General features: G+C 33.4%; 1 protein-coding gene across 1 annotated transcript in view; it reads left to right on the plus strand.

The window, feature by feature from the left end:
- The first annotated feature begins 3,676 nt into the window (after positions 1 to 3,676).
- The window catches only part of LOC146992702 (uncharacterized), a 64,411-nt gene continuing 48,309 nt past the window's right edge, over positions 3,677 to 19,778 (plus strand). Inside the window, exons 1-2 of the mRNA XM_085809895.1 lie at positions 3,677 to 3,821; positions 12,549 to 12,617. The gene's annotated coding sequence lies outside the window, so the exon portion shown is untranslated. The remainder of the gene's footprint in view (positions 3,822 to 12,548; positions 12,618 to 19,778) is intronic.

Raw genomic sequence — 19,778 nt, forward strand, 5'->3', positions numbered from 1 at the left:
TTTGCAAAGTAACATAAAATGTTACTTATCTTTGTGATATTCGGACATTATTTTCTGGGCCCAGTCCTGAAAAGTAATGCAGATTGTTGTTTGATTTATCCTCCTTCTTGTACGGGCTCGCCCTTCAGAGCCGTCCTCTAGAAGCTTTCTTTTTTTTCCAGTTCGGTCACCCTTGAATACCTTCTTTTTCGCCTTTGCCTGTGGCGTTGGCCGTTTGATGGCAGCTGGTCTTGGCGGAACCGGGAAACTTCTTTCGTGTTCCTGCTTGGACCTCGTTGCTGGCCGTTCAAATTTTCCTTGTAACTTTTCCTCCGCCGCTGGTGGCCCTTCCACAGTTCGGCGACATTTGCTGCAGAGAGTCCTGTCGGATGAGTAGATCTTCCGTTTTAGAGCACGGGTTCTAGTTGCCGTCACTTTTCCTGGCTCTCTTTGAATACGTCGTCCTTCTCCCTTCTTCACTCTGGGGGTGTTCGTGGGCTCTCTTTTCTGGACGGTGGAACGGCTTCTTTTTCTTGTTACCTTCAATTTTCCCGCGGGGAAACTTTCTTTTCACTTGCTCCTGCCTCTTAGTGGCTCGCCCTTGTACTTGTTATTGTTCCACCTCTAGAGCTTGTGCCTGCGGTGTCTGCCGTGCCGGATCCTGCAAAAGATCACTTGTCAGATTCTTCCTTGCTCGTCATTAGGCAGGTGGTCAAGATTTAACGTCGGCGGTTCAGCCTTTTCTGCACGAACTGGTTTCATCGTCAGTTTAAGGGACGCTTCATTAAAATCCAGCGTTGCTTGTGCCTCTGAAAGAAAATCTATTCCTAAAATAATATGTGCTTGCAGATTCTTTACTATGAAAAACATCACCTTTACTTGTTCGTCCTTGATACGGACATACAGCGGCAATTTACCTATACACTTACATTTTTCTCCTTGCGCCGCTAACACTGTCGTATTATCCGAATTATATATGCGGTATTTCCGAAAATACTTCCTAAAAAAATCTTCTGCCACACAGGAACACTGCGCGCCTGTATCCAGGAGTGCGGTGGCTGGGATATTATTCACCAACACTTCAATCTTCGGAAGAGTCAAATTTTTCACCATTACTGTAGTTAACTTGAAGGAAGAGGGGTTTTCGTGGCCTTCGGATTTCCGCACCCTCCCGTCAGCAGAAATCCGTTTTAGTTTAAATTATTTTTCATTTCCGTGCTTTCCTTCTTTTTCCACTGGCCTTGAGACTTTTTTCCTGGATTGCTATTGAACTGTCGACGTTCGCCGGCTGTTTTTGAATGCTCGGGTTTCCTTGCCCACTGATTCGCTTTGCTTCCGTAGCCGTGTGCTTGAGTTTGCTGTAGTCTTGGCGCACCAAATTGGTTTCGCTGTTGATATTGGCGTCTTCTTTCAGTGTCCGCTGTTCTTCTACTTTCAAACTGGATTGCTAGCTCAAATAACTTTTCCAGTGTAGTCGGATTTCTTAATTCAATAAAGTCTTGCACTTGGGGCAGTAACCTCGGTAAAATCACTTGAATTATCTCAGGATCCGGACGGTTTCCATACAAGAGTTTGAAGACGTGAATTTTTCTTAAAATAAATCTTGAGAGATTTTCGATTCTTTGCTGATATATACTGAATAGTTCCGTTTCTAATTTCGCACGATCCCTTACAACAGGGAAGGCTTTTAGTAGGGCAGTCTTGAAATTTTCGTGAGTATAGGTGGAACTTCCTGCTTGACCCAAGAGACTTCTGCCTATACACTTGAACCAGTTAAACGCTTGGCCCCTCAAAGCGCTGGTAGCTAAGGTAACATTTTGAAATTCATGCACGGGGTAGAGCATGAAGTGGTCATCCAATTTTTCCAAAAAACTGGTTACCGGTGAGTTTCCATTAAATGTTGCTTCTGGTTTCATCGAAGCGCGCATGGTCTGGACGATGTAACCAAATCCTTCCAGGGCGGCAGCTGGCATTTCTGGATTCTGAGCCGCTTCTGCAGGCAGCACAGGTTCTTCTTGAAACTCGGCCATGGTTATTCTTCTTCGTTGGGCGCCACTATCAGGTTCAATGTTCCGTCTTACTTTCTTCGGGAACATGCAAGGACCTGACTCGGAACAGAGAGCTTACTAAAGCTATGTTCAATCACTGTGGGGAAGTAGACAGGATACACAGGAAGGGTATACAAAACCCTTTATTTTTCTCTATTTACAATAACTTCCGTACTTCGGAATACACAGACCCACTACTTGTGGTCTAAACGTAAAAATATAAAAAATAAAACTAAACTCTAATTTAACTTTAAAATAATAAACGTGGAAGATTGGCCTTATATTAACAGGAAGCCGTATTTAGTACAGAGAACTGTGAACACTACAATACGTTTAAAAATTATTAAGAGGATTAAAACCTCTGGCCTGGAAGGTAACCAGCAACTGAGTAAAACTTCTAAGGTAAGCGGCCTGCTTCGACTCACTGCTTCCTCTGTTTCGCTTGGCAAAAAGCCACAACTTAAATACTTGGCGTTCGCCAGACAAACTTTGCATAAATACATTAACGCTTATAATTCTGGCCGGAAGTAGAAAATAAGAAGTGATAGTAAAGATTTAAAATAAAATAAACGTTAGTAAAACTTAAGATCCTTACAAGCTTAACTTGTACATTCGTGATTTATGGGCAAGAATCTTATTATTATAATTGTACTAATAATTATTTATTTTTCCCTTTCTATATGAACGCTTAAATTTTACGTGGCAGTGTTTCAGCAGGTTTTTCTCGCTCATTACGTGAAATATATTTAAGATGATTATTGATTAATTCGTTATGGCGATTTACTCCAATAATTTAGTACTTTTATCTGATGCTGCACTGTACTTGTAGCTAAATGCTGTTTACTTTGTACGCAGCTGTAGGTCGATCTCTCTCTCTCTCTCTTTTTGGTTAATGTAATTCCACATTTTGTATAGATATCTGCTCCTGTCTGTTGTGTTTCCTTTTTCTGTTGTGTCTGAAGGTGTAAGCAAACATATTACTTGGTATTATATGTTTGAACTTACATCTTGCCCAAAATATTTTTTCCTGTCTTAACTTAATGTTAGTTTCTTCACTAGATTTATTTAGATTCTTAACTAGATTTTCTTAACTAGATGTTTTATTTGTTATGTAACTGGACCTCCATGACCCCCATTCTTTATTTTCTTCGGATTTGTTGGCGCTTACAGCTCGCTCAAGCACACTAACAGATTTCAAACGCCATACCCCTGATCAGAGGTTTTTTTTTTTAAACCTCGATTTTCCTCTGATGAGAAAACGGAGAACCCTCCTATTTATTAGGTTAGCTTTTTCAACACCTCTCTCAACATACAACATTACATTAGAGTCTCCATTATAAGGTGATAGGTCACATGTATTTCTCCCTTACTTTGTTTGTTTCACTTTACTATACATTCATGATCAAGTTATTCCAAGCTTCTGTTACTTCTTCTCTGTCTTACTTAAGCCCGTGAATATTTTTTCTTGAAATGTACAGTCTGGGGCTTATTTTTTTTTTAACCTATTTCTTTACCTGGCTTTAAAAAATTTTGGTTAGAAATGCTGAGAAATAATTCCTTTTTTTTTCTCTCAAAATTGCCCTCTGTTTGTTTGGCTTTTCTTCACTTCTAATATCGCACATAGATATATTGATTTTACACCCTGCGGGCAGAAAGACGTAGTGGTTGCAACACAAAACATCTGTCTTAGCGTACTAACAACAAGCTGATTGCGAAAAGAGAAAAGTGTATTGGTGTTCTAGGCTTCACGAGATCAGTGAGCGTTTGTTTTTAAAATAACTAGTGGAGCTAAAGGTAAGTGTGGAATTGATATTATGTGTTTAAGTAAATTTTAAATGTGCCATGATAGGAGGAACTACTCTGGTATGCGCCCTCAAGTCGCCAAACATTTTTGGCGAGAAACTCCACGCTGCCATTTTGCTATCTAAATTTTTTGTCTACATTTCGAACTTTAAGCCTAAAATGTCTCCAAAAACACGGTATTCGCGAAATAAAAAATCACGTTTTGAACACACAATTTAAGCTAAAAATCCGAAACGAAAACAAATAATTTAGATAGCAAAACCGTAAAGTTTCTAACCAAAGTTATTTGACAAGAGTCCATGTACACAGCGATATGTTTTAACTTAAAAAAACATCTACGAATTTGCACAATTTAGGCAACAAACGAATCTACGAACTATGCACACCTCACTTTAATAAATTAACAATAATAAATTTCAAAGAATACCATGTACACAGCGTCTTGTTTCAACTTAAAAAAACATCTACGAATTGCACAATTTAGAGGGTAGGCACTAATCAACAAAATAACTAAAATTTCAAACAATTAAAAAAAAATAAGAATAATGACAGAAATTCATACTAAAAAAACAATGAACATAACATTCTACGCCACAGATACTTAGATAATAAAATAAAATGCAATAAACAAAAATAAAATAAAATGCACTTACCATGAAATGCTTTCTCGAACAGCAGAAATACCAATTTCATACCACCTTTAACATTCCGCCACATAATCACTATCGTATTTATATGACAGCCAGACACACTATCCAGAAAATTCATACTATGGTTCACAAATAAATAAAATAACAAATAATCACAAATGCCTGCTTCTATCATGCACAGCCACTTTAAAAGTAATCTCCCAGACCCTCTTTCCACACCTCCAAATACACACTGCCCCTAAACAGGATGGCCACGATGATGTTTCCTTTTGCCGAACTTAAATTCAACAACTTCCACCACTTTATCTCTTCCCCCTAGCTTCTCAGACACAAAGCATCACGCAAACCAACAAACTCCAGCGAAAGATTTTTCAACATCAACAGGGTTGCCATACAACACGCAAACGCGCCAAAAACCAGCGCAGAACACATGTCGCTGCATTTGGTGAAATTAGGGCGTATATCAGAGTTGTACCCATGATAGATGTGGAGTTGGATGTTGGGAGCGCCATTTTTCAAAGGACCAGTCATCTTTCTTGTTTTATCATGGCTGGAGAACCCATTTCCTGAAGAGAGACATCAGATAAGTTTTATTTTTGTATCTTAATTTGGTAGTTTATGAATAATAAATTTATTCTTAATGTAAAGATACTTGTTATCATTTAAGGCTGAGCTAAGTTCTAAAATGAGCAATTTACTAAAAGGAAATTTAAAGTTAAAAGATAGGGATTCTAAAGTTTTTCTTAGTTATATTGTTAAGCTTACGATTACTCTGAATTCCGAACTTAATTCTCTTGATGTAATTGTTGATGTCTCTTCATATCATTTGTTGGTCTTGCTTTACTGTGCAATATTTCTTCAAACCATAAATAATTTGTGTTGAGAATTGTTTAAAGAGTAATGTGGAAGAGTGTTATCTGTTTAACTGACTCCTAGTAGTGCCCAGTGGTAGGCTCACCACTGCCGGAGAATTTTTCTGAAGCCTCTTTTGTTTAACTTAGTAACTGGATACTTAAAATTAGTCTTAAAGCAAATTTCAAATATAGAAATGACTGAAATAAACACTAGTCCTAAATTATTTAGAAAAGTCTAATTTTGCTTTAGAATTTAATTTGTCTAATTTGTCATCAGAATTGCTGGTATATCGTGTATTGTAAAAAACAGATCTTTCTCACGGAATAGCTGTAGCATTTATATCATTTGAATAATTAGGGACTAAATTCTTCCTTTGTAAAACATTTAAACCCAATGATATTAATTTTTCATCAATTTAAGTGGAAACAAGAAGCTATCTTGTTTGATTTTTGACATCTCCATTTTAGATGTAAGATTGCAGTACGTTTCATTCCTATTAGAAGCACATAATTTTTTCTGGTAAAATTTAGATCTTTTATCAATTAACTCTTTGCAATCTAATTTATCAACGTTTGTTTTAATTTCTCATCATGTTCTGTTGATAAATTCATCTTCAAAGTTGAAATTTCACATTCTCAAGAATATTTTCTGGTGCATTTGATAAAAAAAGAAAAAATTCCTTCTATTATGTTTAATTCAGTATAGCAAAGCAAAGAGAATTGTTTGCCTAAAAGAGAAAAGACTCACAAAGGATTTTCTAGGATAACTGGCTCGTATTTATAAAATTATGAGGGTACACTTTTAGCTATTAGAAACTATTTATTTACAATCTTAGAATGTATAATCACAGAGAACTGCAATACCAGCTTAGTTCTCTTTTCCAATCTGTATCCAAAGTGTTGCCAATTACAAGTTACTAAATATTAAATGTTACCATTTACAAATTATTAAATATTACATCTTCCGTTGTTTTAAAGAGTTCAAAAGTTTTAACAGTCTAAAATCAGTCCAAATACATGGCCGGCTTTCTAATCAGTCTCCCACTTCTAGTTCTTAGCTCTCACCGTTCCTTGTTTCTGAGTTAGCAGAGTTTGGTAGTTGATCTTCTAAACTTTGCCCTTGAGAATATCTGGAATCATATCCTTTTACATCTGTTTTCTGTGTATTAACTCCTTGTTCTCTTCCTCTGATATTCTCATCAACAGCTGAACTGTTTCCTCTAATATCTTTTCTATTTCTTCTCATTACTGATCCACCTAAGTATATATGATCTAGGCGTCTTATGCACTTCTTCTACAACTGCTGGTTTCCAGCAATTATCTTGATATACCCGAACACAATCTCCTTTATTTAGCAATGGTAATGTTTTTGTATGATGATCATAATATGACTTCTGTTTAGTTCTTTCTTGGTTGATTTTTTCTTTTACATTTCTCACAACTTGAGGTTTAAGTAATTCTTCAGGTGTAGGAAGAATCGTTCTTGTTCTTCTACTCATAAGTCGTTGAGCTGGTGATCCTAGCATCTCATTAGTTGGAGTGTTCCTATGAGCTAACAATGCTAAATAAGGATCAGCATGATCTGCTTGAGCTTTCTTTAACAATTTCTTCGCCATTTGTACTGAACGCTCTGCTAATCCGTTCGACTGTGGATGGTATGGACTGCTTGTTATATGTTTAAATTGGTATTTCTTTTCAAATTCTGAAAATTCTTTACTTGCAAACTGAGGTCCATTATCAGATATCACTATCAATGGTATACCGTATCTTGCAAAATGAGATTTCATGTAACTGATCACTGTCTGACTTCGAGTATCCGGTAGTTTGGAGATTTAAAAAAAGTTGGAATAGTAATCTACAATTAATAAATATACATCTTTGTTAATCTCAAATAAATCTGTCGCAACTTTATACCAAGGTAAATTGGGAATTTCATGTGGTATCATAGGCTCTCTTATGTTTTTCTTCTGGTATTCATTACATATAGAACATTTTGAAATTTTATCTTCTATCTGCTTGTTCATAAATGGCCAAAACAAAACATCTCTAGCTCTTTTCTTACATTGTTCTATACCAAAGTGACCCTCATGAATTAAATTTAACATTTCCTTTTGCATAGATAAAGGAATAATTACCCTTCCTCCTTTGAAAAATAAATCATTTTCCATTGTCAACTCATCTCTGTAGTCCCAAAATACTTTGACTTGAGGTTCTGCCTGATGTTTCCTTTCTGGCCAGCCTCTCAGAATATATTTCTTTAAGCACTGTAGTGTAGCATCACATTCACTTTCTTTCTTTAATTCATAAATTTATCATCAGATGCTGGAATCAGTGTACAAATTTCTGTATCTTCATCATTATCTTCTTTTGTTGTATTCAAATATGCTCTACTCAAAGTGTCTGCTATTAATAAGTCTTTCCCCTTTTTGTATTGTACATCTAGATCATATTTTTGTAAATTTAACAGCATTCTTTGCAATCTCTGTGGTGCTTTAAAAAGAGGTTTCTTAGTTATGCTTTCTAATGGTCGATGATCAGTTTCAACTGCAATACGTTTGCCATATATATATTGATGAAATTTAGAACATCCAAAAGTAATAGCTAAAAGCTCTTTTTCTATCTGAGCATAATTTTTCTGACTTTTTGTTAGAGCTCTGGAAGCATAAGCAATTGGTTGGTTTTCTTGTAGTAAAACAGCACCTAATCCTTCAGAACTTGCATCTACTGAAAGAGTTACATCCTTATTAACATCATAGAATTTTAATACGGGTGCTTTTGCAACCTGTTCTTTAATTGTTTCGAAAGCTTTTTGATGCTTTTCAGTCCAGTGCCAGAGGACATTTTTCTCAAGTAACTGTCTTAATGGTGCAGTAATAGTAGTTAAGTTAGGAATAAATTTGGCTAAATAATTAATCATTCTCAAAAATCTTTGTAGCTTAGGCACATCTGTAGGTTCTGGCATTTTAACAATTGCTTCCACTTTAGAAAAATCAGGTTTTAGTCCATTTTCACTTAACTCGTGTCCTATATAATTCACACGATTAACTTTTATTTTACATTATCCTTATTGAACTTCAAATTATTTTCTCGTGCTCTCTGGAGTACTTTTTTAAGTCGTAGCTCATGTTCCTTTTCATTAGATCCCCATATTAAGATATCATCTATAATACATTCAACGCCTTCTAGACCTTCTATTATTTGGCTTAATTTTCTTTGGCAAATTTCTGGAGCTGAACATATGCCAAAAGGTAATCTTTTAAATTTGTATCTGCCAAAAGGTGTATTGAAAGTACACAAATTACTACTTTCTTCGTCAAGCTGGATTTGCCAGAAAGCACTATTAGCATCTAAAACAGAAAATATTTTTGCGTTAGGCATTCTAGTGACAACTTCGTCAATGGTTAACATCGGATAATGTTCTCGTTTTATAGCTTTATTTAAATCTCTAGGATCTAAACATATTCTTATTTTGTTCGGTTTGACAACTGTGACCATTGAATTTACCCATTCAGTTGGTTCTCTTACTTTCTCAATAACATTTAAATTTTCCATTCTTTGTAATTCTTTCTTAACTTTATCACGTATAGCTATGGGTATTTTTCTTGGAGGATGAATGACTGGCATTACATCTTGTTTTAACTGGATTTTATATTCTCCATTCAAACAACCTAAGCCTTCAAATACATCTTTGTATTCCTCCAGTAAGTCTTCAGTGTAAACAGACATTACTTTCTGAATCAAACCTAGTTGCAAACATGATTTTAATCCTAATATAGAAGGTACTTCTTTGTCAATAACTTGGAATTCCATAACAATTATTTTTTCCATATTGGCAGTTAAGTACTACTTTTCCTAAAGTATCCATTTTATTCCCAGAGAATGTAACTAATCTTTTAATTTCAGACTTCTGTATCGGAACATTTAGCAATTTCAGTTTGCTTTTAGAAATAACATTGCACATTGCTCCAGTATCTAACTGCAAATTTATTTTACTTTTATTTACATTAATGTCAACAGTCCATTTCTCTTCCTTGTTATCTGAATTAAGGTTTCATGTGCCAACATAAAATTCTAACTCTTTCTCAGAGTCATGATTTATTAATTTAATTTGTCTATCTTTCTTGTTTACCTTGACTGCTTCATTTTTTATTATATAGCTTTTACAATGACTCGCGAAATGATTTGCCTTTTTACATTTATGACAGATTTTTCCATATGCTGGACACATTCGATACTCATGAGATGTTCCACATTTAGAACAAACTTTTGTCTTTTGTTTATTGGTATTTACCTCTTTGTAGGTATTCTTATTATATTTACTTAGTTTCTTTTTCACTAAGTTTACAGCAGTTTCCTCATCCTTTATGATTTTCATTTGATGTGCACTTATTTCAGCAGATCTGCATATATCAAGAGCTTTTTTAATGTTAATTCTGTTTCATGTAACAATCTTGCTCTCACTATATCATCTTTAATACCACAAACAATTTTATCCTTTATTAAACTATCCGTTAATTGTGCAAACTCGCAAGTTCTAGCTTTATTTCGAAGATCAGTTACGTATTCATCTATGGTTTCTGACGCAGTTTGATTTCTAGTAAAGAATAAATGTCTTTCATATGTAATATTTTTCTTAGGAATACAATATTCTGTAAATTTTGTTTTAATTTCACTTAATTTAATTTCTTTACCCTCTTCTATAGGAAATGTATTATATATTTCAAGACCACGAATTCCTATTACATGAAGAAAAGTATTAACTCTTACCTTCTCTTCTTTATTATGTAATCCACTAGCTACTTCATATATTTCGAATGATTGCAGCCATCTCTGCCAATTCGAAGCCAGATTTCCATCAAATTTCATCGGCTTTGGTGGTTTTAAACTTTCCATTTTGAAAGCAAAACGCTCCTGACACCATATAAAATTATGAGGGTACACTTTTAGCTATTAGAAACTATTTATTTACAATCTTAGAATGTATAATCACAGAGAACTGCAATACCAGCATAGTTCTCTTTTCCAATCTGTATCCAAAGTGTTGCCAATTACAAGTTACTAAATATTAAATGTTACCATTTACAAATTATTAAATATTACAGTATTTATGTTACACATGGGGGAAAACCACGAGAAACACCTTTGTCACCAATACATTCGCCGGGGTTTGATATTAACCCTTTCCGTCACACTACCTTTTAAAGTCAGAGTTTTGATAAAAAAAAAAAAAAAAAAAAAAAGGTAGGCAGTTTAATTAGGCCTAGAGGAGCACACAAGTAAAATTTTGTGGGCACACCCACAGAATTAAGTGTGCCCAAAGTGGGCACACTGATTGAATAGAGCTTCGAAAAGAGTGCTGAAACGAGCATTGTTGTCAATGAACTGACCGATGAAATGCGGAGAAACAAAGAATACAGACTCTCAGTTGTCCTAGATTATCAGTGAGCCCGGTCTGAGCACACCTAGGGTTCGCCGTTTGATTTTAGGCAAGATTTCAAGGTAAAAATTTAAAACTAATATAGAATAAGGAGATTAGCAAACAGCCAAAAAAATAACATAGCAATTTCTTTTCAAACAATTCCTTTTATACCCTAAAAAAAGTCTGGAAAATTTCTTTGAAAAATCAGGATCTTAAAAAACTAAACATGGCTAAAATATATGGATTGCTTTGTGTTGAGCTGCCATCTACTGTAAATTAAGAAGGTTCAGAGTAACCTATAAATCCTATTTCATTCAATGTTTTTTTTTTTTTCTGTGCGTAAAGAAGGAAATTTTTAGGTTTGTCCAGACCGGACACACTATGCCGCAAAGGGTTAAGCTATTCTTTTTCTTACAGTATTAAATTTGATGATGATACATATAAAATTTTAAATCTATTTGCAATGTATTGTCAACCCATTGCAATGATTTATCATTTGATGTTGTATATAAATTTAGACACACAGCAGTGTGTCAACCAAGTTCGGAACAGACAGAAAAGAAAACAGTGAGACACTGGCCATGTGCATCTTACACGAACCATTTCAAGATATTTTCGACCCCCGCATTACTCAAAAACTATTAGACCCATAAACTTATAATTGTTTATGGCTAATTATTTGTACATAATATAAGTCTGTGTTTATGGTCTATTATTTGTACATAATAGTATAAGTCCGACTCAAAATTGGCATTAAAAAAGTGAAGGAATTTAAAAATTGGCTGTATATTAATAGAAGTAATAAAAACGATCATGGATCCCAGAGGATGCATATAGAAGAAGAAAATATTAAATAGCAAAATACAAACAAAAAAGTTGTCAAAGATTAATTCTAAAGTTATAGCGTGTTAAAGACGACATTAGAAAAGGGTGCAAGAAATATTACAGTCCGTCATACATATTAGCATGTCTGGCTGGTAGTTGGAGGCTCCGTGCTTCGAATTCCATTGAGAGCACAGATGATTTCTCATATTTTCCACCCCAAAACATCTAATGATTTCAACAGTTACGCACAGGAACTAAAACAGGATGGGCAGTAATTCAACTGTAATTTGTGTTAATTGCTAAACCGTGAAACAACAGGTATATAATCCAGGCTTAGACCTATTTCATGATAGCATAGGTAAATCATTTACATGCTGTATTAGAAATTTATAACTACTTACTAAATGCACAACAATGGATAATAAATCCGTACTATAGATAATTGTACAACACTCTGAGGTAGGGGTGCTACAGCTCAAGTGAAAAAAGTATTGGAGAGTAATAAAAACATGCTAATGACACAACTTCAGGAGCCTTTAACTTTGCTTAGGTATAACGGAGTATTTTGATGCAATCTGGAAATTGTTTACATATGAAAAGATCCCTCCCCCGATTCCAGGCGAATGGGCTGGCTGCATGGGTGTTTTCGTGTTTATTCCCATGTATAGCCTGGATATGAGCCAGTTTCCCTTAGAAAGTCTTTCATGAAAGCATCCCTTCCCTTAGGCAAATAACCCTCGAATGCTTTGCTATAATCAAGTAAACCAAACCATTCAGCGAATGCCTAAAGAATAAAAGCTTTACTGAATAGAATAAAAATTTAATTTTTATAATTTACTAATGTTTTTACCTTTGTCCTTTTTTGTATCATTAAATCTATATTAGAATTTGAAAGACAGAGTGATACCAGATATTTATTTTGAAATTAATTGTGTAAAACTTTAGTAATGCATTTATATTTTATTTTTAGCTCATACTTAGTGAAGGAAAGAGTACTTAGAGAATATTCAAGAACATGGAACATCTTACATTACGAAAAGTAAGAATCCGTCATCATATGAAACTGTATCTAACTCATTCAGCGCATTTGTGCATAGTCTTAAGTATAGCTTTTACGATGATGTACCAAAAAACTGATGAATCATGCATATTATATGGTAATGCCGCTTATATAATACTGGCGGAGTCTACTAATACATATAGCATACTTGCCAACCTATGACACTCAAAAATCAGGAGATTTTTCACAATGTTAAAAAGACTTTTTAAATGATAAAAATATAGTTTTTAATAATGAATTAACTTTTAATAGTTACTAAGTCTTAAATGCAAGCAACACAAAAATACCTTAGACATAAAAAATATTTTTATTTCTTGCATCGTTAAAAAAAAAAAAGAAAAAAAAGACACCTTAATCAGTTTTCATACAAATCTTACGAACAGTGGCAGATTTTGCCTTCGTTAAGAAAGAAACTTCATAATTTTGTTCATAGCAATTGCCACGTAGGCCTGCTTTCGCTAATAAAAGTGTTTCTAATGTGTCATCACTCATATTAGATCTAAATTTAGTCCTCGTTTTCGCAACAACACCGAAAATTCTCTCACACTCCGTATTACTATGGGGAACTGTCAAGGTGGCCAACATAATTCTAGACAGTTCACTATATTTTAAAATTCCATCAGCACCTTTCAGTTTTCCAATTAAACTCCACTGGGTGTCAATCCTAGCTGATTTTATAACTTCATCCAAGTTTTCTAATTGTAAACTGCAAAATTGCGACTGCAGTATATCAGTAGCAACATCAATATCATCATCTTTCATGACTAAACTAAGTAACACAGGAAATCTGTTAAAAAAGTACCTTATATCAGAAAAAGATGCATTTGCTAGAGCAGAAACATCACAAACTTTAGCATGCAAAATCACTTCATCGTTGACTGGAAATTTATGTAGTTGTAATCACATACTCGACAGAAGTAACTTCTAACATGAAGATAAAACTTATTTTTGTCTTCTGAAAGTTCTTCCACTACTTTAGTAGTTGCAGCTCCTATTACCAAATCTTCATCTTTCTTTTGATTTTCTATTTCACCTTAAATCACATCATATATAGAGTTACAAGACAAAACGCAGACTGGTTTTACAAACTTTGATAAAATGTCTTTAAACAGATCATAAATAATTGATTGCAAAACATGAATTAATGGAATTGTGTTAAGAACATCGAATGATGGCAAAATGAATTGTAAAAAAAAGCAAAAAGCTTTGTTAAGGTCCGAAGAAAAAAATATACATATTCGTTCTTCACAAGATAAACTTACAGTAATCAGAAAATGTTTCGTGTGTTGAGCAATTTTTTTTTACTTTGAGAGAAATTTGTATCAGCTTTATGCTTATATTTTGCAGTATTATTTTGAGAATTGCCAGTTGAATTGCTGAATGATGCAGAAATTACTTTATTTTTTTCATACCTATTTTTAACAATTGAAGTAGTAACTACATCTCCATTTACTTTAGGTACTTTATAACTTTGAATAGAGCCTTTTATCTTAACTCTCGAAGCATTTACTTCTTTAAAAAATGCAAGAAGTGAGTTCCATTGATCGAGGATTCTAGATAAGCATTTCTTTAAAGACAGCTAGCGTGTACATACATGTTTCAAAATTTTTCTCATTTCAGTATTATGCAGCTGTTGGAACTGTTTCAATTTTTCCTTTCTTTTAGAACACCTTTCAAGATAATATTAAATATCAACAATGTGTTCATCCACATTTATTGGTAAAGAAGCTAAGCCCTTTTTCAGCTGTTAAATTTAAGAGGTGACAGGTGCACCTCATAATATGCAAATCTGAATTTGCCTTTCTTAAGATGCCTGCAACACCAGTCTTCAAGCCTACCATTACTGGTGCATTATCGGCACCAAGTGCTAAGCAATTATCCAGAGGGACTGCATTTTCTTTTAAAGTTTTAATAATTAGCTGTGCTATATTAAAGCCTGTCGAATGTCCTTCTAAAGTGAGGACAGAAAGTAAACTGCACTCAGTTTTTGAAGACTCTGGATTAAAATAAGAAACAACATTTGGATACAGTTTTGAATTGGTATTATTGCTTCCATCCATAGAGAGGCATAACGGAGCTGTTTTAATGCAATCAAAAACTGAAGATTTATTTTTCAACTGAAGATTTGTTTTGGTCCTTGCACTTGAGTATATCTTAGCAATTTCACTATCGGGAAACATTTTTCTAAATAAAGCTGCAGCATGATCCGATGCATTCAGTGGCAGGTTGTGCTCCAGTAAAAAGGCAGAGAACAGACATTCTGCATTGATGACTTTTTGGTCTTTTGTTTCCAAAGAAAAATTTAATTTTTCGGTTTTTTTTTTCTTTCAAAACAACTTATGTTGTCCTTGTATTTTTGTGTACGCACATGTTTGAGAACATTCGCCCTTCCACTATGCGAAATCGAAAAATTGCAATGACAGGCAATACACATCGCAAACATCACATCCAAAGGAGTAGGGACGACTTGCAGAAATTTAACATTGGTTGCCTATTGCAGCATGTATAATTGTCAAGAAAAAGGTGGTTGTAGCGCCTCATTTCACAAATTAGAATTTCTACATATTTTTATTTTTGAAACTCAAATCGATTAAAACATTTTAGCATATTTATCAAGCATAATTAACAATCCAAATAATTATAAAGCTATTGCATGCTTTCAGAACTGGATATTTTTTAGCTTTTCCTATGCTGTAAGGTAATTTGTAACTACTTCTTTTAGAAAATAATATTTTAAATCTGAACTAATAGAAAATTTCAAATAATCAATTTTCTCTTGCAATTTTTATGCTTTTTATTGGTGTAAATAAGTAAAAAATATTAAAATATTTAAAAACAAATTTTTGAAAGTTGTGTTTAAAATTATAAATTGTGCTGCTTTTTTAAAATTATAGATGAGTATTATAGCACAATTTCTATTAAGGAATTTTATTTCAATTATATTTCAGAATACATCATAGTGATAAACACGTTTGACTCCTTAAAAATGTTTATACATTTAATTCTAATATTAAAATTGTATTTAACCGTAATAATTAATTTTGCTTGTATTTTATAGTGATTTTAAATTTATTTTTAGTTCTGCATAATATTTTTTTTTATTTACTGTTAATTTAATTTATTAGCTTAAAGGGGCGGTAGCCTAGAAAGGCTGTTAGTTTCGAAGCGGCATTTTGCGCTGTTTTACTATAAATGTCCGTGTCTCTTGCAAATTGTTGTTACCAAACATTATCGCCCTGTATTACATGTAAAGAAATTAAATAATGAAGAATCTGCATGAATACATGTATGGTTCTCACAATCTGACAAAAACGACAGTATCTAGAGCCATCAAATTTTGAATAATGTAATCCTCCACCCGAACATGGGCATCTGGACGGCTGAATTTCGAATTTGTTTTAATCTATTTCCTATTTTGTAAAACTTTAACGAATTTTTGATTAACAAACTCAACGAGTTCAGAGAGAGCACCGTACGGAAAATAACAGTTTTATCTCCAGTGCGGAAATTCTAAAGATACGCTGTTTTCAAATGTATGTGGTTTACGGGCGAAGAACATGATATTTAATAAATATAGGTAACACACAAAACGTTAAAAAAAGGTTTCTTTTGGGCGTAATGTAATATCTTAATGCTTCTAGATTTTATTTTACCATTTTTTTCCGCTTCATTACACTCAGAAAATTTTATGCTCTGAATTTTATAAATTACTAAAATAAATATTCCACTTTAATGTTAATAAGTTAATGATGATATAAATCAAATAAATGATTGTTTTGTAATGTTATTATAGTTTTGAAAATCATTGCCTAAAAATGGTCATTAAATTTCTAAAAAAAAGTTATCAGATCTTGTTTAATTTTACCTTATTTATTTCAAAGCATCCTGTACTATCAATCTTATTTAATTTTACGTTATTTGTGCGCAAAATTAAGTTCATAAATTTTGTGCCTAGAGTTTTTACTGTTTTACCAAAGTAAAGATGTTCGTACAAGAATTGCGCGTGAAAAAAATGCGCGAAATGCAGTAAAAAGTGCTTTAATGAGATATATTAAATCCTATTTGGAAAAAACTGTGGCTTTCATAATCTCATCACTATACAACGTATCACGTTTAATAATTTAAAAGAGTTATGTGATACAAACGCCATAGGTTTCAGTGTTAAAGTAAACCAGATCGTCCGTACTCTTTCTTGCCGACATGTCCGTGACGCGCCTCCCTCACTGGGTTAGTCTATCTCTTATAAGGTCCATGTTCTGGATACGTATGCTGTCACTCATAAAGCAGAAATTCTCATCTGAATCGCAAGGTTTTATGCAGAGAAAATTCAGTTGCTTTCAGATGTCCAAAATCACTTTTTTTTTTTTTTTTTTTTTGGTTCATATAACGAAGTATTAAGCCAAGTTCCATAAAAATCGTGAGAAATATTAAGAATAAGAAAAAGTCGGGAGAAATATATTGTAAATCGGGTTGGCGGGAGAGCGGTCGAAAATCGGGAGTCTCCCTCCCAAATCGGGAGAGTTGGGGGTTGATCTTTGGATTATGGTAACTTGGCGAAAATTTGGCGACCAACTCTGCTACAGCAACCCTCTATTTTTTTTTTTCCGCTGCCATTAAAGACATGTTTCTTTTCTTTTTATTTACTCAACACTTTTTCCAACAATCTATTAGCCGAATTACACTTATGCTAGAAATTTTATCTAACAAAACTGCTTAATCATGACAAATATTCACTGCAAAATTGGGAAAAAGTGCACAATAGTAAACTCCTCGTGCGTTTTTCAGAATAACACATACACATAAACCATGTACACGCCGACTTATTTTTACTTAAAAAAACATCCCAGAATTGCACAAAAATGGCATTGCGCACACTCTTCACTATATCCATGTACACTGCTTTTTTCTCATAAATTAGAAAAATTTCACGAAAATGCATGACAATTTTCTGAATCTTTAAACCCGGTAAAAAGAACATATATGAAATTACCTGATCGCGAAAAAGTATATACCCTTTCCAAATATGAACATTTCCACGTATAAAACAAATAAAATATCCAAAAACTTTTACTTCTAAATTATCTATTATATTATAATCGTCACCAATGAATTCATACCAAAACATTACAAATACTTAGTGTCAAATATTTAAATTATTTCCATGCATGTTTACTTCAACTCTAACGTATACCAAATTCCTACAAACATAAAATTCACAGAATAACTATCATTTAATTAAAATATCACTAAACCATGTACATGTCAACTTATTTTTACTTAAAAAAACATCCCAGAATTGCACAAAAATGGCATTGCGCACACCCTTCACTATATCCATGTACACTGCTTTTTTCTCATAAATTAGAAAAATTTCACAAAAATGCATGACAATTTTCTGAATCTTTAAACCCGGTAAAAAGAACATATATGAAATTACCTGATCGCAAAAAAGTATATACCCTTTCCAAATATGAACATTTCCACGTATAAAATAAATAAAATATCCAAAGAATTTTACCTCTACATTATCTATTATATTGAAAACGTCACCAACTAATTCATACTGCAAACATTACAAATGGTTACAAATACTTAGTGTCAAATATTTAAATTATTTCCATGCACGTTTACTTCCACTCTAACGTATACCAAATTCTACAAACATATAATTCACAAAATAACTATCATTTAATTAAAATATAATTAAATTCAAAAACACTACTTAAAATATAAATAAGCACATACATTAAATTAATAAAAATTAGCTTACAATCCTAATTACTTTAAACTAAATCATTGCTAATAACAATTTTCCAATAATACCAAATTACTTTACTTCCACCTTACATTTAGAACAATGCATAAAAATAATATCCTCAAATAATTAAAAATACTAACTTACCTAATCTTCTTCAAAATCTTGCTTACATGGTGGATACACTTTTATTATTGATTCAATAAAATTATTGAACGATTTTTTTCTGCGAATTTTTCCTCCACACTTCCTCCACTAAATAAAAAGCAAAATTCTCTTTATCACAATGCCTCGGAATGGCGCTTTTTATAGCACTCCATGTGCCCTCTATTGTATTGGCATGTGCACCTGTTTCCGGATCTTTAAAATAATATTAGACAGCGCCATACAATCCGAAAATTATTCAACACTACTTCACACAACACACAATGAAGCTTAATACAAAATAATATACTGCCACAGATATTTTTCCAAATTCCCCCCCCTTTTTCCGATTAAAGAACAGTAATTTGTCCAGATAGTATCACATGACATATCTTATGATCTCTCATTTCCCTCACACAAAATAATGCGTAATCGGAACTGAGTACTGCTCACATTATTACCAAAGTCCTAGGTAGTAACCTTTATCGCCTCCAAAATGTCGCCAAACTACCAGTTACCATATTCTAAAGATCATCCGTGTTGGCAACTCTGATATAGGAAGTGATAGTCATTTTAGGATATTTCTAGAGCTGTTTTCGTGAGGTGGGTATATTATTTCAGAGATAGAAGTGAAAGGTGGGTTTTTACATATGACCGTTTGAAGATTGTCCCTTGACTAAAATATTTCTGGCAAAACTGCGATTTTATATCAAACATGTAGCCATTAAACTACTGTTATTGAGAATAACCAGCATTAACTGATAGAAATTCTATTACGCAATAAGTATACAATACTGCCTCAAGCAACACTGAAATTTAATGCTGGGTCTTTAGTTAAACTTCCACATGAAAATTATAGATGTTGCCTTCGAAGCAGACACCCAACATGATCACTCTTGATGCTCTTGAATTATGCATGATAGTGCTATGCAACTGACTGAGCAAATCGGATACTGGATGCTTGTTTGGTTGAAAATAAGTGCTTTGCTGTGACTAGTCATATTTCTAACTGTTTGGGCCTGATGAAAGGATTTGCGCATTGGGAAAGTCTTGTGTATCTGTGAATTCCATGTGTCAACAGGAGACTGTACAGACTATGATAGCTCCATGATGGCGAAGGTTTATCTAGTTGGCGTTTAGTAGGGAACCCAGATAACAACTATAAACAGTTCTCACTGATGAACTCAATTGCACATCTTGTGAATATACCTATTCAACAGTGTCATAGGTGGAGAGACCAA

Source organism: Stegodyphus dumicola, chromosome X2 (genome assembly GCF_044657685.1).
Source record: "Stegodyphus dumicola isolate Sdum_Otavi_A_Nest chromosome X2, ASM4465768v1".
Lineage (NCBI taxonomy): Eukaryota > Metazoa > Arthropoda > Arachnida > Araneae > Eresidae > Stegodyphus > Stegodyphus dumicola.